At 40.2% G+C, this 24,468-nt stretch overlaps 1 long non-coding RNA gene across 1 annotated transcript in view; it reads right to left on the bottom strand.

Moving 5' to 3' along the window:
* LOC135176763 (uncharacterized) overlaps window positions 1-23,964 on the bottom strand; it is a 42,321-nt gene extending 18,357 nt beyond the window's left edge. Inside the window, exons 1-2 of the long non-coding RNA XR_010302810.1 lie at window positions 23,721-23,964; window positions 20,330-20,406 (exon numbers count right to left, since the gene is read on the bottom strand). This is a non-coding gene — a long non-coding RNA (uncharacterized LOC135176763). The remainder of the gene's footprint in view (window positions 1-20,329; window positions 20,407-23,720) is intronic.
* Between the last annotated feature and the right edge of the window lie 504 nt (window positions 23,965-24,468).

Here is a 24,468-nt window from a genome sequence, read left to right as displayed (position 1 = left end):
TTTCAGCCTGGATTTCAGAACAACATTTCATGTGAAGAGTTAGTTAAAATGGAGACAAGAATACAATTGTAGGATGGGACATAGCAAGCCAGGGAAGAGACAAAGTGGAAAGCATCAGACTAAGGAAAGGCTAAAACTGATTTTATTTAGCAGTCTTTCAAATAAATAGTGGAGAGAGGGAGGAAAGCAAAAGGAAATCAAGAGCATGCTAACAGCACAGAGCTCGGAAGACTCCAGAACTAGAAGGTATCGGCTTGTATTCAAGCTTCCAGTTGCACTAGGTTTTCACCTTTTATAGAGTTGCCCAATATTGGACAACCATTAAAGAACAAAGGCCAGAATAAAACAAAAGATAAAAAAGCTTAACAATTTCCTGTCCCTTCTAAGTGAGTCTGAGAGATTTTTTTACTAGCACATAGACACCTAACTTCCACACCCTCACCACAGAAAATCTTACCTTTTAAAAAGCCAAACACTCACATTTATATTTTTCACGAGCTGAATCTAAACACATGGCAGCCTGAGGGCCAATGTTTCGAGACATTACAATAAATTAAGTTCAATAAAAATCTTGCCTCTTGCCTCTAGAAACAAAACAGAATTCACTGTTTCTGTCCTACTCCGATTCAATTTTATAGGCAGTGTTTAAATTACATAATTAAAGATTCCTGCTCAAGAGCTGGTATTCTTGATTTAAACAGCATCATGGACAAAATAAGGTTTCAGTATTAATAGAGATTGCCACTTTTCTGGAATGATAAAGCGTTAAAAACTACACAAACCAAACTAGCATTTTGAAGTGCCATGAGAAGAGATGATATCATTACTACAGACCATCTGCTAGGAAGAGCACGGAGCAACAAATGATGAGCCAAAATCACTTATGGCATAAAGGGGCAGGGTTCCACTGACTTCGGGAAATTCCCAATGTTCCTACGTAGTACAGATTAATAAAATGACACACATTACAGACCAGTAGAGGTGAAATAAAGTTAAAACCTTGTAGATTTATGTAGCAAGCTCATTTAGAGCAATTTATTCTTTTCACTACAAATATAATAGTAGATGCTAAAAATCAAGACTGTGACAGCTACTCGTAGCAGTCAAAAAGTAGGATGTTTCTGCAGAGATAAGAAAGCACATATGGTCCTCACTGCCAGCTAAGGGTCCCTTTTAAAACAATTTTCCTCAACCTTATTTGCTTTACAATTACACTAAATCCTGCCATGATTGCTCTCCTAGAGCACTTAGAGAATTTGGCTTCCCCTGAAGATGTATTTTTCCTTCCCCTAGTTACCACCTTTATTATTGATTTTAAGATAATCCCTGCAGTTACTAGAAAAAAGCTTTGGCAAGTTTCCTTAGAGGCCTGCAGATGCCTATTACCCATATCAATAGAGCATCCTTTCACCCTCTTAGCTACCATCCTCAGTTACTAACTGTTTGACTATGCATTTATTCTGTTCAAGAACCAGCAGGGAGAACATTTAATATCCTCTCACTAACAAACAAGAAAGGCAACAGCTGATGGCCTCAGCAGAGGGTCTGCTTAGGGAATCCGTCCCGGAGAGGACTGGCTGGACCTAGCTGTTGAGAACTAAGCATTTTCCCTCCCCATGGCAGAATGTGCTGTAAGAAATTTGGCCCATTTGTTGGAGAGGAGATTACACTATTTGAAAAACTCTTTTAACTGATACAGAAGAACTGTAATCAGAAAAGTACTTTCACCAACATCTGTGACACAGAGAGGTTATATAATAGAGAAGGGCAGTTTCTAATTTCTAATAAGGAAAGCAAACCATATTCCTGAATATGACCTGCTAGCATGTTTGCTGCTTTCTGAGAACTAATTGGCTAAACTGAGAAGAAAAGCTTAAATAAACTCTTTTTAAGCTATTTGTACAAAACTCAGTACTAATAGCTGGCTAGACCTGCCTGTGGTGTATGGGGTTCGGTCATGCCTGCTACTCCAGCAACAGAATCAACCAGAAGGGCTACCTTATATAGAGGAATGCGACATGGCTGCCACTGTGTGGTGGTTTGGGTTGCTACCCCACCCCCCCACACTTTTAGAAATACCCAACTAGACTCAGCCGGTTCTGGGAATATACATGAAGGTTATATTTACAGCTGGCACAATATACAAGCAGATATTCACAATATATACAATTATATACAGAAATATACAAATGAAAAGGTAATACAGAAACACAACTCCCCTCCTAGAAACCTGAGTCCCCAGGAGGGGCTCTCAACCACCCCTGCACCTTCCCCCTGCCCCTCTCAACCTTACCCCAGTCCTAAGGAAGAAAAGAGGTTCAGCCAAGAGGTTAAGAAGCAAAGGTGAGTGGCAGATGAGGTTAGGGAGATGCAGCTCAGCCAGACCCCAGCCAGAGAGTGAAGTCAAAATGGTAAAAGTGTTATCTAATGTTTACATTCTTCTTCAGCGAGACTCTGAGGGAAGGAGACATCACCATTGTTTTCCTTTTTCACAGCCTATGGTCTAGTTTTTCTTACCAAAACATTCTATCCTGCTTCAAACTAGCACTCACTGCCAGCTTTGTTAGGTGTGCAGCCAATGTAGTTAAACCGCTTAAGCGTTTGATGGTTGTTCTGCTCGTTTCGGGTTTTTGAGAGAATCATCAACTGTGGATTTATTTTTTAAGGCAGAGAAGGGAGAATTAGATTATAGTCCTCAATTTTTCTATCAAATGAATACCTTGGAAATCATAAAGCAACTACAAGAATGCCAAGGCCTATCAAACACAACTCAAACATTTCCCCTTTTATTTTCAGGATTTGCAATCCTGTTCAGAGGATGGGGCACCAACACCTCAGAACACGGACAAAGGAAAACTGAAAAGGCGCAAAACTTTAAAGAGGGGAGTTGTGCTTTGTCTCAAAAAATGGGTAAGAAGCGCCTTTAAAAGAAGCTGTGCTCTCCTTGGCTTCCAATTGCTCCAGCTGCCACTGGAAAAGGGACAGAAGTGCTCAGGGTTAAAAGCTTCCCCCCTCCCAGGCAATCAAGAGATGAAACGACAAACTCGAACTCTGGCTCCAGGCCAGCCCCTTAAAAGGAAGCCAGAAGTGTTTGAAGGAAGAGGGCTGATGCTAGGATCTGGCCGCTGCCCATCTCTCCGACAGCAGTCGCTGCAATCCCAGGGCTGCAGAAGCTGCCCTGCACTGCAGGGAAAAGGGAGGAGTCTCAGCTGCTCTTCTTCTGGGCGGATCTAACACTATCAGAAATTTTGCTGCCTCTGTTCTTGTCCCGGCTTGCTCAGGTTCACCAGGGCTGGTGCAAAGCTGGATTGGAGTTGGGCAAATACCCTTGCAATTTAGAGCTCCTGCTTTGGTTCCGAGAGGAGGCAATCTACCAGTTTTCTACTAGTGTGAGTACAACCACGTGTGGGCTGCTATCTATCTGATAGATGGAAAACGGAAGCCTTTCGTTTATTTCCATCCAAAAAGTGCTGGAACTTCAGGCTGCTGGGCATGTGCAGCAGCTCACTGTATGGCATTCACAGCAGTGCTTACCACAACTGCACTTAAGCTACTTGGTCAAAGATTGCACAAGCAGCCACGGGTTGAGCCAAAGGACTTGAGCTAGCTGGCCACTGAGAAGATGTCACCAGAGACTCAGGCAGCTGACAGGATCAGTGGAATTCCTACTGCCGCCTCTCTGAAAGCAAAACAAACAAACGAACATCACACACACACAACTAAGCAACCCAAATAAAAGGAAAACAAACAAACAAAACTCCCCAAACCAAACAAAAAACCACACGCACAGCGAAAAAAAAAGAGTCCAGGAAATCAAACAGGCCTCCCCCTCCCCCCCTCCCCACCCCCAGTAGAAGTATTTGTTTTGTTTTTAATAAAATAAAAAAATATGAAGCATTTGACAAGAGACTGAAACAACAAAATAATTACTGGTGCGTGGAAATGTTTTTGACTTAATCCGGCGGAGTTTTGTTTTCCACCCCAGGTACAAACCTCTAGCACTCGGGATTAGAAACAAAGTCTAACAGACCTAACTCTTGAACACAAGCAGTTTCACTGTAACATGATGCCAATGCCATGACTGAAACCTGATCACTATGACTTTCTTCCATTAGAATTTGAATGCTGTTACTACCACGTACTCCAACTTTAAACATCAATAGTTAACATGACAATTCATTTCTACAGCATATCTGTTAAAAAATAAAAGCATATGAGAAGAGGGTCTTGGTTTATTTATAGGCAAACCAGCTGTTTTCTGCATTCCATAGGCTAAGCTGAGGTCTGCTCCAAGTCCCATGTGTACCGAGAGAGGCTGGGTACAGAATTACCCTGTGCAGAAGCAAAATGTGGAGCTCCTTTCCTAAGCAGTGACGCCCCTCTATTGTTTGCTGGCACCCTCTTATAGAACACAGCTTTACTGGTGATTCACTTTAATCATAATAAAAGTGCTAAATTTTGATGTTGGGGGCAAACTCACCCCAGCCTGGAGTTTGGGTTAATTCATTTTAGAAGGCAAAATAAAGAGATACCTTGCACACATGGAAGAAAATAATAGTCTCTAGTCAAAGCAGCCAATTCACCTAGATCAGATAAAGACATGTTCCTCATCTACACACAAAATTATTCTGGTCCTATCACACAGGTACCCAGATATAGCAATTTTCTTGTACTGTACATCTTTATCTACCCTCCTGTGTTGTTAGGTGCAGCACATCCTAACGTGCATCTGCCAGTTCCTAACTGAAGTATAAAGCATTATGTACTTTTGTTAGTTAACACTGGGTACATAAATGGGTATTATTACAAATAGGCCAAAAAAAATAAATCCCAAAACACAGTGTTGCATTTACAAGCCTCCTCTGCACAAAGATCCAGAAGCAATGAGTATTTGTTCATGTTACATGTATTTGTTCTCAAGCAATAACTTGCACTGCAACAAGAAGCTTCCAGGTCTGCCTAAACATTCACTCTTACATGGATTCATGCTCTTAAACCCCATTATTGAAATAGTCTGCACTTCTGCCCTTTTATGTTTTGAAGTTAATATTCTTTTAGAGGAGATTCACATCTTTCAGATTGATGCTTTTCTATCATAAGCTTAACATAGCTACCCATTTCTTAATTTCATGTACATAAATGAGGAGGCACGTCCCATGCTGACATCATCACCAACATTATGCCAAGCAGCAGACAGCATCTGCAGTCTTGCCATCATGCTGTGGAAGAAATCAATGACATGTTCTAGATTACTTTGCTTTACACATATAGACTGCAGAAAGTCAAACAAACACCAGCAAGCAATTCTTTCTCCCAAGAATTCCTATGTAGGATCCTTGCCCTGTTCTCAAAGGCCAAACATAAATCAAGAAGAGACTTAAAGTTCAAGACAGAATAAGAGTTCCTACTACTTACAGTTTCAGATCAAACCTCTACACAACCACGAATAACCTCAAATGAACTGTTAGCATAATAAATCTCTCCAAAACAGAACATTTGAACACATACTAAATAAAGGCTGTTTACTGGCCATTGTCATTTGGACTCTTCAAACACACTCAGTAATATTCATCCATCTAGTGAAATCTGCTCTGTAGTTTAAAGGGGCACACAAAACTTGTACAAAGCAACATAAAATGATGTGTGCACATACTCAGGTATTAACACTGATTACAATGATCAGTTTCATTAAACCAGGCAAGTTTAAGCACAGACAAGCCCTGCAGTGTTTTACTACTGGACACATTTTAAAAAGATTGGGTGGAAAAAACCTGCTAAGTTTAAAGTATTTTCCCCCTCCATTGCCCAAACATGCTCATCCTGCTGCTCAGATAACATGATTTGTGCTGTGCCATTCAGGTATTGCAGAGTAACTGCTGAATAGGTTTGCTTTAGGGGGTTGCCTATGAGATGTAGTGTTTTCCTACGTATAGCCAGCTCAGTCTTTACTACTACTTGCGACCTTCTTACTTTCACAGCCAGCAGGTGCTTCAACTGCTATCTGGGCTAAGCCTGTGATAAATTACACTGTAGACTGAAGCAGTTCTCAGATGGCTCCCTAACTGATGCAGCAGGCAAACGACTGACAGCCATCTTCACACAGCCCTGCTCTTGTGTTCTGAGCATAACTCTGCAGAGCATAAGCAATGCAAAGTGTAGATTGTGGCCCCAAGGTTTGTAAACCTCAGGCTAATCATACACAGCATATTGAAACAGGAGCTCAGTGTGCCTTTTTCCTCTCTGTTTCCTCTGCTTTCTCAAAAGCTGTAACCAACTACTTGGCTTATTTTTCATGTGAGGCTGCCAGCTTCTATAAACAGACTCAAACTCTGGCAATCATGCAGAATTCTGATTGCAATACCTCTGCTTTGCTATCTATTTTTGTAGACACTTATTTCAAATACTTACAAGCCAAGGGTATTTTCCTTTGGTTAACTATTCCATCTTAAATGGTATGTTTGATAAATTCACCCAGAAAAAGAATCCAACTATCCCTCAGGTGATTTGTACTACATGAAAGAGACTTAAAAAGAGAGGATTTCTCTCTATCATTGCCAGATTTGCAAGTCAGTATTCTATACACAAACATGCTAATTTATTTGTTTTTCTTATCTTCCTTCTTTCACTCTCTCAGATGACACGAGGCATGCCAAGTTCATGGTGCTTCCCTAACGCTGCACTGCTCTTCATTTACTCTTCCAAAGGGAACATGCTCTACATCCATTTGGCAAGATAGCTTTTAAAAATAGGAACACAAAATTTAGCGAGGAGTTCAGGATAACTTACAGAAGATACAGCAGGTGCAAGCACAGGACATTTTCTGATGGTAGAATGAAGAAAAACTTCACTTGTAAAGGGCTTAGAGGGACTTTTCCAGGTACTTCTGTTGTACAGCTTTTAAAAATTATAGTAAACAACCTCCTGTAAACAAGCCTGGCCAAACTAGTAAGTGAAAGTGTCATTTCTGAGTGATGTTCAGCTCACCTGATAAGCCTACCAGCATTTTTCACTCTACAGTCCACCAGGCTCCTGAGATGAACAATCTACATCTGCATCACAGAGCACTTTGTCCAGACTCAGAACGTTTAGGCTCCTAATTTCTCCTAGGTCTAGAATTTGGGACCCTAATTTCTTTGCAGAGATAAGCACTAAATAAGGCCTTTGCTACAAGAGATCCTTGAAAGCTACTGCTTTGGTTGCTGCCTAAAGGGAGGGAGCCAGCCTGGAGCAATACCACAAACTTATTTTGGTATGGCAATCAAAATCCCTTTCACCCTGTGTGTACTATAAGGTGGTTTTGATTCAGTTTTAGAAGGCCAAGTTGTACCAGACAAAACTGTACTTTCTGAAGAGGACCAGGAAGGTGTCCATGCCTTCTTAGTTGCTAGTTCTCTTCAGATGTCTCACTTTCATCCATTTCTTTCTGTCACAGAATTCCAGGTCAAAGACAGCAGAAGTTCAATAAGTGGAAATAAATCCAAAGAAAAACATATCTCAATTTAATCTGTGATTTACTGGAATTTTGAGTTGGGACCAGACATGTGGCCTTACATGCATACGTGGCCCTGTATTTTGAATGTGTGACAATTCCAGAAAGCAGCTCATGGTGTTTATACTCTAAAAATATCATGGAACAACTTTTCTGCATGAAAAATATGCTATTGTTTATTTTGGATTTCTCCCCCTCCTCCAATGCTGAATACATAAGATTTATTTGGAGATCAGCTTTTTCTTTTGCAGCGCAAGGATTTTTTTCTCATTGTTGAATTCAACACATTAACGTGGTAACTGGTTGATCCTGTTGAACTTATTTCAAATTCAGCCAAAGTCAGTCTAAAGATTCTTCTAGTTTGCAGTCAGTTTTACACATCCACTGGATTCTTCTGTTCAACAGCAGAAGCACTGGGGGACATGTTTCTTCTATGCAGAAGCACAGACACACTTTTGACATAAGATATGGATCAAATCTCCTTTAATAGACAGGATCCAATTTTATATTTAATTGCTGTCCATCTGACTGGTCTGCAGGTTCCATCAGTAGTAGGTGAACAAACTAGGAGCAATCCACAAACTAAGAACGTGAGTGTAACTACCTGAAACTACCCGTTTCAGTCCTGACAGGATTTCTGGCATATCACTGTCTTTGATCAGACAGATAACTCTGATCAGTGCTGTAAAGCTGTAGCTCAACATCCATGCTTAAACCTCTCCACTTCCAGCTGATGCTCTCTTGAGCGGTAACTCTCTATGCCATTTATCTTTGTCTTTGCTACAGCAAAGTGTAATCCAATCCTTTTATGCCAGACTATGTGCTGGCTATACTGCTCATCTGATATCCCTCCAGGGAACTAGTTCAGAAAACCAAATGGTCCCACAAAAACTTTTCTGCCAGCTAGGTCACTGAGGTATCCCAGTCTTCTTACAGAGACAATACAAGGCAGACGGTGAGTGCTCTCGGGGCAGTTATCCATCCACATATTCATATATAGCTGTAATGACAAATTTAATCTCATAATGTGGAAGCATCCGTACCTTGGACCACCCTTCAGTGGGCCATCTACCACCTTCAAAAGGCAATGCACTAGACAAAAGCACTATATGCATTCCCTCGTGTGCACCTTATTATTGCCCTGTCTTGGCATGTGCTACAAAGAACACCGGTGCTGAAAATACTTGGGTGTGCTTCATAGGTACTATTGAATTACACTGTTCAAAAGGCTCACAGGTAGCAATAAGCAGCAGAAGTCTCCTGGTTGAATAAAGAAAGCTAGGAAGGGGAAATAATTGTCTAAGGAAGTGTGAAAGATCTTTTCCATAAACTAAAGTTATCATTTTCAAATAGCAAAATAGTATATCAGGGCATAGTATAAATGCTATGAAGGACTACTACAAAGAAAAAAAAACCTGAAGCTTTCCCAAGTGTCAACACTGAATATAAGTCATTCATACAGCTTTTCTTTCTAATATCTCCCTTACAGCTTTAGTTTCAAAGACCTCAAAAATCTTCTTGCTTCAATATCTGAGGAGCAGCCATCTCCTCTGTTATAGCACAATAAAAGATCAAATCTAAGTCAAGCTCAGCTCCACTTATTTTACTATCAGGTACAACAACTGCAGGTTAAATTGTAAGCAAGTTTTGGAACTAAGGCAATGCCTATTTGTAAAAAAAAAAAATATTAAATACAGCCTAATTATCTTACTGTTTCCACAGTTTTTTCTGGAATGCAATTTGTCTTCATAGACTTTCCCCCCAAACTATATCAAGAACTAGGTAGTTCTTAGTGTCATCTTTCAAGCTAAACTAAATGCCCCACAACAGTCTCAAACTAAAGGTTTTATTGTTCTATGACTGAATGATTTAGGCTCATTAGTGATTTTTTAATTCCTTGTGCTTAAAATAGTATACTGAACTACCAAGAATTCAAGAAGATTTAGAGAAGCTGTATTTCCTAACGCTGACAAAATGGCAAAAAGCCAAAGACATCTCCTCTGGACTTCAGAAAGTGAAACAAGAGTAAATACAGCCAAGAATTAGACTAGAAATTCAAAACTAGAAGATGTGCAATCAAATCTTGGCTTCATAGTCATTATAACAAAATTCCCAGAGGGTTCATCTTTCATCCAAAAACATCCTACTTGAGGCACTACTCAAATTTTCAGTGCTTCAGAACACTGGATCTCAAATCCAGCAAAGTAAATGACTAAAGACTTATGCAGGACTGCTCTGGTTAATGTTGGCAGCCAGCATGCCTGGAGTATCAGACATTTCACACTCTCTCTCATTTCCTTATTTGACTTTGCTGACCCCAACTATGATATGGTGAATCATATCTTGTCCCCAGGCATTCCAATTCTACCCAGCCCTTAACTCTCACAGACATCCCCACTGCGGCTTGGGGATTTATTTAAAGGCACACAAGTTCTGAGTTACTGTTGTACCTTTCTAAGAAAAAGAGATTCAGTGCAACCTCTGCAGATAGTCTCTTACCAGCAAGACAATTCTCCTAAAGTTTCAAACCTGCTTCACAGACTGCTCATGCAGTGAACTTTATTGATCATACTGTTAGCATCTTGGGGAAAAAAAAGTGTGATTAGTAGTTCTACACAGCTATTAAGGCAGCCATTGGACAGAACTGACCACAAGAACATATCTGAGACCATTTTCAGGGGAACTGTTACTGTTTGTCCATCAACAACAAATACAGAACAAGAATATAACATGCATGTTATTGAAATAACCTGTTAAGCATTAGTATACAAGCAATAATCAGTGGCACTCAGTGGAAGCTTGGAATTATTTTGCTAACTAGACAAAAGAGGCTTATTTTGTGCTTAAGAATAGTAGTAAAAGAAAAATACTTAGATTCCTCAGCACTAAGTGCTTAAGGTTGTTTATAAACAATTGATAAAGCCTAACAACCATCACAGTGCCGATTATTTTTAAGCAGTCCATGCCAACATTTTCAGAAGGAGCTTTTACAATCCACTTTTGTTACCTATTCTAGACACTTAAATGGTGGTGATATGTATGGAAAAAAAAGATAGCCATGCAAATACAGGTTTTCAAAGTACAAGGATCTTTCTGAAATTTAGGATGTAAAGGACCAGTTCATAGATTATTTGGTATTCTTACTGCTGGATTTTCAAAATGCTGTTATTCTGCTTCTATATTCTATAGTGCCTACTACACCACTAGCACTCGAAATAACAACTGTCAGTATAAAGATATTACCCAAAACAGGTGTTATTTCAACTATTCAAAATTCCTTTAAAGACTATCCAAATTCCACTCTTCACTTTAAAACAAACAAACAAACAAACAGGCTGTTCAGAAGTGCTTCAGTTGACAACAGGAGAATGATGTCCCTGCAAAGGGGATTTGGCCAGCAGATGGTGTTTAGTTAAAACACAGCAGGAAGGACAACATATGAAATGATCTTTTGTTGCATTTCTTCTTACAAAATATTGGTCCTGCCTAAAGGGGAATAGTCAGATTTGCACAAAAGGCTTAATATCTCACATTAAGCAAGAGTAAATGATATTGCCTGCCAAGCAGCCACAGACAAAGGAAGTTTGCACAACAGATATCACAAAACAAACCCAAAAGAGCTTGCTGTCAAATTGCTGCCCTTATTCATCAAGGGAGAGTAGTATGGATGGCAGTCTCCCCAGGCTGTCTCAACAAAGACCTGGGAAAAGAACCTGAGGCTTTGCAATCATCCCTGTGAGACTGAATTATGCAGTTGGGGACCATTGATTCAGTTAAGCAGCAATGCCAGGTAACCACTCTGAGGTTTCAGGTTCTATGATGACTCAGCTGCAACACCCTGGGTCACACAGTACAGAAAGGACCTATCTGCTTCCACAGCCGTGGGATGTTACAGAAGCAAATTCTACACTTGCATACGCTCTGTAGTGGTTTGGGAGTTACCCCCACCTCCACACACCCCCACAATGGATTTACCTAGACTAGACTGAGCCAGCTGGAAGTTAAGGACTGAAGCTTTATATTCACAGCTTAGCACAATATACAAGCAGGTATTTACAATATATTACAAATATTAACAGCTATATACAGCAATATACAAGTTAAAAGTAACACAAAAACACAACACACCCCCCCAGAAATCAAAGTCCCCAGGAGGGGCTCCCAACCACCCTTCCACTTTCTTTCCACTCCCCTCTCTTACCCCAGAATCTGCCTTATGTGAAAGGTGAGTTGGAAGGATCAGCAAGGGAGATTAGAAGGAAATGATTAGTTGGGTTACACAGACCCAAGCAGAAGGGCAGAAGCCCAGGGAGAAAACGCAGACACTGACAGACTCTGACAAACTGTCTTATCTATGCTTGAGTCCTTGTGTTTATACATCTCAGCAAACCTATAAGTGAAGTAGGCATCACCATTGTTTTCTTTTCACAGCCTATTATCTATTTTTTCTCATTAAAATATTCCAATTAACCTCAAACCAGCACACTTTCATAGGATATCCAAGTACTCAATTAAACAGCAAACACACCCTACTTTATTTAGAACCAAAATGACAATATTCATGCAGCCTAAACTAGAGCAACATCTGTAATTTGTGGTATTTCAACACAACAGATTTACTGTCGGATTCAAAGACACTGAGCTGTGTGGCAGAAAGCAGGAGGCAAGCATCCACGTCACTCTAGGGCACAGCTCCATGGGAGAAAGGAATCTGTGTATCCCTCTATGCCAGACAGTGAAAGAGAAAATTTTCCTTTCTAAGGCAGACCAAAAGCAGAAAGATTAAATAACTTGTGACTTCACAACTCAGTAGGACAGCCAGACCAACATTAATACCCTGTTCTGCTGCAACATCTGCTTATAACAAGGAGATATAAATTGCAAGCTATGATGAGCAATGTTTGTACTATGGTTGCCAAACTAAATAAACACCTAAAAAGCTCCAAAACAAAAAACCCAAACAACCAAACACTAAAACCAAACCAGAAAAAAGACAGAGAACAAAGCAATTGGTGCTTGATAAGAAAATAATAAATCTCTCAGAGATGACCATGTCAAGGCCTGCATTTTCCCATCACCACACAGGTTTCTGGAGTATCAAAGAAGCATTTCCAAGGAGCAAATCATAGAATCAACCAGGTTGGAAGAGACCTCCAACATCATCCAGTCCAATCTAGCACCCAGCCCTAGCCAGTCAACTAGACCATGGCACTAAGTGCCTCATCCAGTCTTTTCTTGAACACCTCCAGGGACGGTGCCTCCACCACCTCCCTGGGCAGCCCATTCCAATGGGAAATCACTCTCTCTGGCAAGAACTTCCTTCTAACATCCAGCCTATACCTACTCCAGCACAATTTGAGACTGTGTCCCCTTGTTCTATTGCTGGTTGCCTGGGAGAAGAGGCCAACCCCCACCTGGCTACAATGTCCCTTCAGGTAGTTGTAGACAGCAATGAGGTCATCCCTGAGCCTCCTCTTCCCCAGGCTAAACAACCCCAGCTCCCTCAGCCTCTCCTCATAGGGTTTGTGTTCCAGGCCCCTCACCAGCTTCCTTGCCCTTCTCTGGACACATTCCAGTATCTCAACATCTCTCTTGAATTGAGGAGCCCAGAACTGGACACAGTACTCAAGATGTGGCCTGACCAGTGCTGAGTACAGGGGAAGAATAACCTCCCTCGTCCTCCTGGCCACACTGTTCCTGATGCAGGCCAGGATGCCATTGGCTCTCTTGGCCACCTGGGCACACTGCTGGCTCATCTTCAGCCTACTATCTACCAGTACCCCCAGGTCCCTTTCTGCCTGGCTGCTCTCCAGCCACTCTGTCCCCAGCCTGTAGCACTGCTTGGGGTTGTTGTGGCCAAAGTGCAGAATCCTGCACTTGGCCTTGTTAAATCTCATCCCATTGGCCTCTGCCCACCTATCCAGCCTGTCCAGGTCCCTCTGCAGGGCTCTCCTACCTTTCTTGTACCAGTAGTCACCAGCATGTCCAGTACATGAACAACAGATGTTGAGAAAGAGAAGGTATAGCAAGCAGAAAACAGTGCAACTAATACATATGCTTGTCAGCAGTTTTCATTGAGGAAGGCTTGAGAATGTTATGAAGATCTAAACCAGATGATAAACAATTAGTACAAATACATGAAAATGTGGGCACTCTACCAGTTGGCATAAACCTCCAAATTCAGATCTTTCTTTACCACACTAAAGCCTGCCTAACAGTTAGCAATGAACCACAAACATTTCAAAGGTTTCCTTCTCCCAGTTGTTGCTTTAACAGTGGCAGACAAACATACACAAACTACATTGCTAACAAATACATTTTCCCCATATGCTCTGCTTGTTTAAAAAAAAACCTCTTAAAAAACAAACAGGAAGGACAGTATTTTAAGGATGACTAAATACACCATCCTGATTATCATACTGTGTTATTATACACCACTTAAAGGGGTTAAAGCCAAATAATTTCCATGGAGGAGGAAGAGAACTAATAATACACTTTTTGGCACTTAGCATAAACATAATTTTTATTATAGTGATGGAGAAAAACAGATTACAATGGAAAGCAATTTAAAAATCTGTTTTAAGAAAGGGGTGATGTACAAATATGTTAGTGTTTGCAAGCCTCTCCATGCTATCACTGACTCAATATGCTCAAAAAAGCAGATTTCATTTTCCTAGCAGGTCCACTTCCTTAATTCACCTTCACTGTACTTGTGCACACTTTAGTCAAAGGCCAGAAGCCTTCCTTGGGTGTAGAGTTGCAAGTGAAATCTGTCCTAGGTTCACAATTAAATTCAAGTAAGGATTTTGGAATAATCTCTTTGTGAAACCACATGAAAGGGATATTTCCATTTGCTTTTAGATTTAAGCAAGGATCTAACTAGAACAAAGAGAATGTTGCCTTGTTGCCACTGAGGAAGAAAACAAACTGGCTGTCCCTTTGCAGTTCAGATACTACAAAGATGAGCAATAAGAACAGAAGCAGTATATCTGCAGGAAGAGCTGCAAGCCAGGTCCAGCTAAAACTAGTTCTAACCCATCCATTTCTCCCACTATTGCACCTTTCATGGAAGGTCCTGTGGAAAGAGAAAGAAATCATCAGAGAAAAAAAACAGATGCCATGGAAATAGATGTGTAGTCTTACTTTTCAAGCATTCTACCACACAACATACCCAGAAAAATGTATCTCACCCACACTGCAGCTCTTGCTACCAAACACAATCACAAATTTTCTACGTTCATCAAGATTAATTGTACACCAGGGCTAGTCTGAAATCACAGCATCCTTACATCCAGGAGTCTCTATACTCACCACTGAGCTATGCAACAGGCTATTTCTCCTCCCCAGAAGCCTGAAGTTAGCAAAGCCCTGTGTAAACAACCTACAATAAATACAACTGTCTCATTACCGTAGGCTTGGTAAATTATAGATTAGTGCAATGGTAGGGGTGGTATCAAAAGTCATAGTTAAGGAAAAAAAGCAGGAAAGAAAGCCCCAAACAATCTCAGTAGCTACAGTAAGGTTGGGTAGGGACATTTAATATCTGAAACTAGCCTGTGCAAATGCACTATTCAAAAATTAAAGCAACTCCAATTACAAGGCTTCTCACCCAGCAATTTCGGTTGCAGTTGTATCAATGATAGCTGCAAACATTTGGAGAATGAAAATCACACAACTTGCATAAAATTCCTGTGTATGTGTACTAACCAAGGAGCAATCAGAAGTACCTTGAAAGTACAGGGTCTGTCTTTGACAGATCTCTTAAAACAAGGACAGCAGTTAATTAAAATAAAAATACACCTCCCTCACTGGAATAGCCATTGCTTCCTGTAAACAGAAGCAGGGCTTGCTGTAGCCAAGAACAAATTGCTGCCAGCTGCAGGGTTTTGCAGCTACTGGCAGGTCAAGGATGGCTGCTTGGCAGGTGGGAAACAGGGGTGGGACACACACAAGAAAAGGCAAATGTCTAGAGCTGCTGCCTTTGTCTGGAGATGAGAAGGAATTCGCTCAGTACACAGAAGCAGCCCTCCCCAGTCATCATCCCTTCATTCCCCACAAGTGGTCCATTGCCTCACCAGAGATGTCCCTGGAAGAGTGGAGTAACTTATGGCTCCTCCTTGTACTCACCAAGGAAAAGCACAGAAGCAGCATCAGACCCCTTGACAAAGCCCTCCTCAGGCAAAGTCAGAGAGGCAGACCACTGTGCATTCATGGCTGCAGCCAAGGGGGCTGCTGGAACAGAGAGACTAAAGGTGAAAAGAGACACAACTAGAGAAAGTTAACCAAAAACAGAAAAGAAGAGGAAAAAGAAACTTTGAAGATAATAAAATGGATGAATGAACAAAATCAAATTTTACTTCTAGTTTTGTTTTCAACAGTGACCTTAATTGTTGGTTGGTTCAGCTGCACTTAAAAAAGCAAAACAAACACCAAGCCAGGACATTCCATGGTTGCCTGCATTCTAAAAAACGGATGTGAGAACAGAGAAGTGACAGATATCTGGATATTCTGGCAGAAATTCCAGTGGAAAAAATGAGTCCAGTTGATGTTTTTGTTCTTAGGAATGATGATTTTTCTCTTTAAATTCTCCTTGAAAGACTTTTTTCTTATTCACACTTGTCCTGATTTTGGCTGGGATAGAGCTATTTTTTTCCTAGTAGCTGGTACAATGTTATGCTTTGGATTTAGTGTGAGAATACTGTTGATAACACACTGATGTGTTAGTTATTACTAAACAGCACTTAAGTTGAGGATTTTTTTTCAGTTTCAATTTCCCATGTGCTGCCAGTGAGGGTGTGCACAAGAATTTAGGAAGGAGCATGGCCACAGCTGACTCAAACTAGCCAAAGGGATATTCCATGCCATAGAATGTCATGCTCAGTATATAAACTGGCCAGGGGGATGCTGATCACTGCTCAGTGACTAGCATCAGTCAGCAGGTGGGTTTATTTCTCTTTGTATTATCTTCATTTTAATTACTATTACTATTGTTATATTTTATTTAGGTTATTAAACTGCTCAGATGTCAACCTAACAGTTCTACTGTTTTTCCAATTCCAGTGGGAGACGAGAGGAATAGTGAGTGGTGCTTAGTTGCCTGCTAAGGTTAAACCACAACAGTACTTAAATTGTTTGTTAGGAAAACGTTTTGCATTTACATCTTTGATTCTAACACTAGGGCTTTTAAATCACTCAAAACAGCTGTTAATAATGCAGTTGCAGTTGTATTCCACTATTTGGCAACCTAAAACTTCAAAATTCCTATCCACACAATGCATGACAGAATCTGTCAACCAGAGTTAATTTAGAATCAGACAACAATGACTTAAGAGTTTATGCACAGGGCATGGTACACACTCAGGTAAAGAGCGTGGAGCATGCTTTGAAATGTGTCTGACTGTGCAAGCACATAAGCCACCAATAACATTACAACACTTTCTCCCTTTTATGTTAACCAAAGACAAATTCAACAACACTGTGCCTGAGGCTCTGCAAACACGAATCCCAAGAAAACAAACATTGAGTTTCTCAACTGTGATGATTATCATTTTTCTTTAATGCACACATAGAGAATAGCATTTTACACATATTTATGAACATGTGTAGACATTGTCTATTCATGCAACACCTAGTCCTAAGCTATTCAAGGAAGAAATGGCATCTTTAGAAACATCAAAGATTTATTTCAGTTTTATAAAACCTGAACTACAAAGTTCTATCTCACAGCTTCTAGCACCTTTATAAACATAAACTACTATTTTAGCAATTTAGTTGCGTGATGATGCTGTTGATAATATGTTGGCAAATGCACTGTCAAGCATTGATGTAATCACCTCTTAATAACTACATCTCTTCCCATTATCAATTGTTAATGTTCCCTGGGCTGGTGGAAGCTCAATTTGGCCACACAACTTTCACGGCTGTGGGGTTTTGTGCACTAGGAGCTCCTACTGACTTGAAACAGGAGCAAGAGGACTTAAAACAGGGCATAAACCAGTAAGAATCAAAAATATGCAAAACACTACTGGTTGATTCAAATGTAACAAAAAATGTTGCTGGATAATACTTGACAACGGCAAGGGAGAAAATACGATGGTAACAAAGTGTCCTGCGTTCCTCCTTGGTGTATAAACTCCTCAGTAGGTTAAGTACAACCTTGAAGAAAATGATGAGCTATGGATCTCTGCTCAAGTGCATAGATCTGTCTTAATATTGGTATCACAGTTTTCACATACAAGAAGTAAAAAAAAAAAGTTGCATGTGAGTTTCACTAAATTCCATGAATATTCTTTCTTAAGCTTCCATAATGATGAGTCTTACACACTGTGATCCCAACACTAGGGAATTGTGCCTTTTTTTATTCCTGTTAATGAAATAAGCAAGAGAAAAAATGCTTCTTTGTGCAGAACATAGATAAGAGCAGGTAGATCTAAAACTGTGGCAAAAGGACACAATCCTATCTGAAGCTCAAATATGAAATAAAATTAAACAGAAAAAAAAAAAAGCAGCAGAAAAAAATCTAAATCTTCCTATACTTTTCACCTGCCAGCTCCAAATGGGCACAGCAATTTACTGTGCCATACTCACAGGCTGGTATTGCTATCTTGTGGAACTTTGGTTTAGTCTGTGGTAGATGGCTGCATTTTAAACAATAATAGAAGAGGACTTTGTATTATCAGAACTCATGCCAAGCAACTGTACAGAATTTTGATTGCTCTTTCATTTTGCATGGGGCAAAAAATTACTTCCTCCAGCATGTGTGTGTTCCCTCTTGGAGACTGATAGCAACGTAAAAGCCAGGGTAACTGATATTGGCTACAACCCACTTGGATATGACCTTTACACTTCACTATTTTAAGTATTGACTACTCCCAAGGTTTAGTCCTCAATTCCTCACTTAGAATGCTGATAGATTCTAAATAGTGCAGGATTCTTGGTAAAAATACTTTTCTTATAAAACAGGAAGTGCCTTTTTTGTTTTCACCACTGGTCTCACTGTCACTATTTTAAGAAGATATAATTGTATGTATTGTGTTAGCGACTTCTTAGGGGTTTAAATACTACTTTAAAAATTAATAAAATAGTATAAAAGGGGAAATACTGAGACAATTTAGGGCCTATTAAATCAGAGAAAATGTTCCAGGACTACTTTCAAATGACTACTGAGTGCTGTTTTCCAGTTTACGATTGAGGCATGATTTTTATACCTCTTTTTATATCTTTTATCTGAATATTTCTGGATAGTCTTGGCTTTTAAGTAAGCTGGAAACCATTCAAAGATGGCAGTGATTTTTTCAGATCCAAGACTGAAAATAAAGCTTTCAGATCCAAGCCCACAAGTTCAGATATCAGTAGTTTGTGCCAATTCCTGCAAACAAGAGAATTTAACCTGTACATGTCTATGACTGAACCAAAACGTTTCCCTGGTTTGTTCTAGAGTTGCACTGTCTTCCAGGATGTGTACAGCTACAATATCTGTTTTGTAGGGGAAATGGATCTTTTGTGAAAGGATGCACTGAATGTAATTCTCCACACAGACTGCAATTAACTGATATTGCTACTGCTGCTAGCAAAGAGGGTTAAAGTGGTAAGATTTCCATTTTGCAAAGATGCAGATCTTCAGTCAAGAGCAAGATAATCTAAGTTTTTCTGAACAAATGAAGTTACAACAACTAGGTCAATGGTTTTTTTGGTTCTTTTTTTTTTTTTTTTTTTTTTTTTTTTTTAGTAAAGCACAGTTATTTGAGGCATTTTATTCCTATATAAAAATTCTATAACTTAAGCCTATCACCACTAGAAGAGGTATTCCCCAGCAGTGACCAGGGGGTAGTGTGTAAGACAGCAGGATCAGACTAGGATAAGATTATTTAGCTCTTCAGTTGTAGAAACAGCAGGTGTTTATCTGAAACCCTCATCAGCAGAATAATTGTGGATGTGTAACACTGCAGTGAGGTGAAAACGGATTGTTTACAGCTACACCAGAGATGCTGATTGTGAGCTCCAGTCTTGACTCTTACTGAGATTCTTTCTCTGTAACAGAGATCAGCAGTATTTCAGTGAGGTGAGGCTTTCACAGCTTTCTGAAAAGCTTAAATAATACAAACATTTAAGAGGCGATTTCTGAAAGCTCAGAGGTGGCTTTCAGCAGAATTGATACTTCTGAATCACCAAAAGAACTCAGGAAACTTTCCTGGGAACTACAGGGAATTATTACATCTTACTGAATCAGTGTGATGTTTTTAATAGGCAAACTAGTCTAATTACAAAACAGGCTCACCGACTCTAAATGCTACCCAGCATGACATCGCCCAGCTTTACAGCAGCTGTTACAACCTTAAACCTTTGTAGTCATTCAAGTGAATTTGAACTCCAAGAGTCTGCTGAAGGTGACAGATTTGCAAAAAGGCTTTACTATAGCATACTAATACAATTAAGCCTTGAAGCCAGATCCCTAAAATTATTTCAGATAGACAGGCTGTCAGTCTGTACAAACATCTGTCACAAGAGGCCTCCAGCACTACGAGGTCTTAGTGACAAGAAACAGATTAGAGGACTGGTGTCCATGTTTGTGTCATGGCAAATAGGTACTTAGAATGTTTTACATGTAATGAAGCCTTAATAGGCTAATTGCTGAGGAATTTTGTTTAAATCTTACTCTTGGAATTTCTCAAAATTCCTGTTTTTCTGTTGTTACTGCGGAAGAAGCAGAGCCACTACCCAAAAGCCCCTGATGAATAAAATACCATGAAGTCTTCATTAATCAACCATTATCACCCTCAGCTTGCAGCTGTGTGCTATTATACTGCATAGCTTATTAACTCAGCTGAAAAATAAGCCCACCTTAAAACAAGTACTTCCAAGGGCTTCAGTTCAAGGGGTGGAGTGGTCCAAGTTGCTGCACATGAATCAGTATTACTCTAAGTGAAGGAAGGAGAAGCCATCATCAAAGAAGAAACGGAATCAATTTGAGATGAGTGTCGATCATAAAAATCACACCTTCATGTTAATGATAGTGGTAAACGGGCTGTTTTGTGTGTAGTTCTCAGCCCATGAAAGGCCTCCTCTTCTAACTGACACTCTGTGATCTACTGACAGGTATCAGACAATATTTGACTTCAAAATGTAAGATACTCTACTAATGTAACAGCAAGCAAATTGATACTGTAAATCAGAGCCTTCAGGTCCTCATCATTAATAAGATGGATTGGTTATGTAATGGGAAACCTAAAATATCATATCCTAAGAGATATGTCAAATATTTAAACTAATTAAACATGATCTGAAGACTGAATAAAACTACCCCTCGATTATAAACATAACACAGTGGAAGACAGGTTCACATTTACCACAGACAAATTACCTTTTTTTCCACGATTAATTTCTGAAAATGCTCAGAAACTCAAAGTACCACTACTAAATCACAGAGTCATAGAAGTATTTAGTTTGGAAAAAATTCTAAGATCACTGTGTCCAACTGCTGACCTAACACCACCATGGCCATTAAACCACATCCCAGAGTGCCATGTCTACACAGGGTTTTTAACACCTCCAGAGACAACGACTCCACCACCTTGCTGGGTAGCCTATTCCAATGCCTGATCACTCTTTCAGTAAAAAATGTTTTCCTAATATCCAATCTAGACCTCCCCTGGAGCAACTTTGGACCATGTCTTCTCATTCTACCACTGCATACCAGAAGAGACCAACCCCCACCTCACTACTTCCTCCTTTCAGGTAGTTGTAAAGAGTAAGAAGGTTTTGGCTCAGCCTTCTCTTCTCCAGACTAAACAATCCCAGTTGCCTCAACTGCTCCTCTTAAGACTTGTCCTCTAGAATGTTCACCAGCTCCTTGTTGCCCTTCTCTGGACACACTCCAGCAACTCAAAGTCTCTCCTGTGGTGAGAGGCCCCAGGGGAATACATTATCTGAGTTATGGCCTCACCAACACTGAGCACAGTGGCAGTATCACTTCCCTATTCCTACAGGCCACACTATTCCTGATACAGGCCAGGATGCTGTTGGTCTTCTCAGCCACCTGACCATGCTGCTGGCTCATGATCAGATGGCTGTCAAACACCTCTAGGTCCTTTTCTGCCAGACAGCCTGTAGCATTGAATGGCATTGCTGTGAACCAAGTGCAGGTCCTGGCACTTGGTTTTGTTGAACTTCATACAATGACTTCAGCCATCAATCAAACCTGTCCAGATACCTCTGCACAGCCTTCCTACCTTTGAACAAATTGACACTCCCACCCAATTTGGCATCATGTTTATCCTGACAAAAGCAGCTCCTGCCCGACACAGGGCTGGAGGAGGAAAGGAGAACAAGTTGGCCTCACTTGAGTTTATAAAAGGGATAGCAAAATTATGGGATTGAATAATCATTTTCTAGTCCCTAGAGGATTTTTTAACCTCTAGGTTCCCAACCTGGGACAATGATCTAAATTGCAGTTTTCTTGTCAGTCTTGCTGAAAGAAGCGGTACTCAGATCGCAGACATATTGCATACTTAGGACTCATGATCCTAGAGACCAGGGGAAGAAAATAATTAATTACTGAGCTGAAATGGCAAACAAGTTCTAATAGCCTTACACACTTCTGCTAAACATCTGTTAAAGAGTGAAATAGTCATTGGCATAAAGCACTTGAATCCATCTGCACTCTTTTCTCTCGGCAGGGGTTGTTTTATGTGGAGCACAGAAGAGACTTGGATGTGGAAAACATAATATACTAAATATTAAGCACTCCTTAAAAATGTGAGTTATCTTTCTGTGCCTAAACACTTCAAAATGTGAGTACCAAATGGCACTTTTAATTGAAACTTTGATAAAATACAATGGGAGAAAAATTAATTTTTAAAAAGTTACATGAAATCCAGAGTTACACATTAGAAGTATTTAAAGATTTAAGCAGAGTAAAAGAACACTAGCATGTCCCACTGAAAAAGAAAAGCTTTCCTGCAAATGCATCAGTCAGAAAGAAGGACAAGTGAAGGAGACTCCCTGCAAGGCTAGCACAGGTGAGCATGTCTCTGAGGAGCAGGACCTTGCCATAAAATGTGCAGACAGGGTGCACCTCAGGCTGTGCTTCACCACCTCTCTAGGCCAGGCACACTGATGGGAGGAGCACATGGGCATCAGCCTGGCCACCTGGGAGACCTGCAGTGGGATAGGGACTATGGTGCCCCTGTAAACTGCTCTGAGGGGTTCTTGGATGCCAGGGCACATGTGTGGGAGTCTGAACCTGGACTCAGGCAACACAGCTGGTGCTTTTTCATGATTTAAGTGGCACTCATCCAGCCTCCAGTCCTGCAAGGCCCATTGCCTTGATGGAGAAACAAGGATGCTCATCACCTGAACAAGGAACTTCATATCTTATAGCATATGACCTTAACCTCCAAATGATAATTTAAACAAATATCCTTATTTACATGTGCAAACTCTGCAACACCAGTGAAACTTCTTGCATTATTATTTTCCTTTAACTGGTGTTCGATTAAAAGATACCAGTAAGGGAAAATACTCAAAGCATTAAATCCAGTTCTGTTCACAGTAAGAAGTACTGATGTTGGAAACAAAACACTGTCTCTGAGTACACTTTCAAGAGCAATGCTCTGCATATAATGACCACAAACATGCAACACTGCATGTGACTGCTCATATTTCTACTTTGTTTTGATTTGTCCTTGACCACCTTGAGAAAAAACTCTAGTACTGCACTGTTAGTCAACTCAGAAGTGATGTATCAGCTGCCATGAGAAAAGTCCAGCAATGCAAAAACTACTACTAGCAAAAAAACTTAAAGGAATCTGAATTTCACGTTATTAAATAAGTTTATAAACTACACTTGCTCTTGTTCTCAATGTGGAAATAAATTTCTCACTAGGTTTGCAGGACGACTTCATATGTATAATGGACATCTCATGCCATCAGTACTTTCCCTACATTGAGCTTTATTCTCTTGTATTTTTTGCCCTGACATTTGAAAGGAACTAAAATAGAAGCACTGAGAGATGACACACACACAAATTCATTCATTCTTTCAGCATAGACTAGTGTATAAATGAAAAGCTAGCAGCAGACCACACCTGTTTTGACAAAAATAATGGCCCTTTTCCTTTGCTAATACTAATAATTGCAAGAGAAGCCCAAAAGCAGTACTCAAATCTGTAAAGTGCAGACATTTTCAATGTGGTCTCTGATATAGGTAGAAATTCTGCAATTATGTCCTTACCATGAGTGTACTACTTTCATTGTTCCATCATCTCTCCTGTGGGCATCAGTAATCCGCATGACAACGCTCAGTTCTTCAAGTCCAGATAAAGTGTACCCTCATTGCCCTCACTGCATGCAAAGCAGCTACAGGGTAACCACCAGCAGAGTTGCCCTTATTGCCAGCAAAGGGATTTGTGAGGTGACTGAGTTAAGATTTGTGTGAACTGAAATGTTAATTGGTGACATGTGAAAACACTTTTTTCTGATCTTGGTTGAGATGCAACCAATCATGTCAAACTCTGCTGCAGGCTGAGTCAAGCGAAAGACCAAAATAAATTAATTGTGTGATAGGAACAAGCAGCAGCTGAGTGGTATAAGCACTATAGCACTATTGCAGATCACAATAGTTAGTACTCATCTATATTCTCATTGTTCTGCAAGGCACCAATTTAATAACAGATAACTTACCAAAACAGGAATATTCAAGCAGCTGATAATACGAAGGACATCCATTCCACAAAATAACTACACATAATCAACTCAAACCCCAATCAATTTACCAGGTCACCACACTACTTTGATGCTTAAATATCAGACAACCCCTTAACCTTCTTTTAAAGTATGTAGAGGATCATGCATTCAATTTCTACGGTGGGGGGGTAGGGGGATCAAAGATCTGCTTTACCTAAGCAAATGGCTGTGGTCACAGGTAGCATGTGGCAAAAGGTCACACACTTAGTACGCTCCAAGAGCATTCAGGTAACCAT

The sequence above is a fragment of the Pogoniulus pusillus genome, chromosome 7 (assembly GCF_015220805.1).
Source record: "Pogoniulus pusillus isolate bPogPus1 chromosome 7, bPogPus1.pri, whole genome shotgun sequence".
Lineage (NCBI taxonomy): Eukaryota > Metazoa > Chordata > Aves > Piciformes > Lybiidae > Pogoniulus > Pogoniulus pusillus.
The sequence above is the reverse complement of the archived record's forward strand: the minus strand, read 5'-3'. Positions and strand labels throughout refer to the sequence as shown.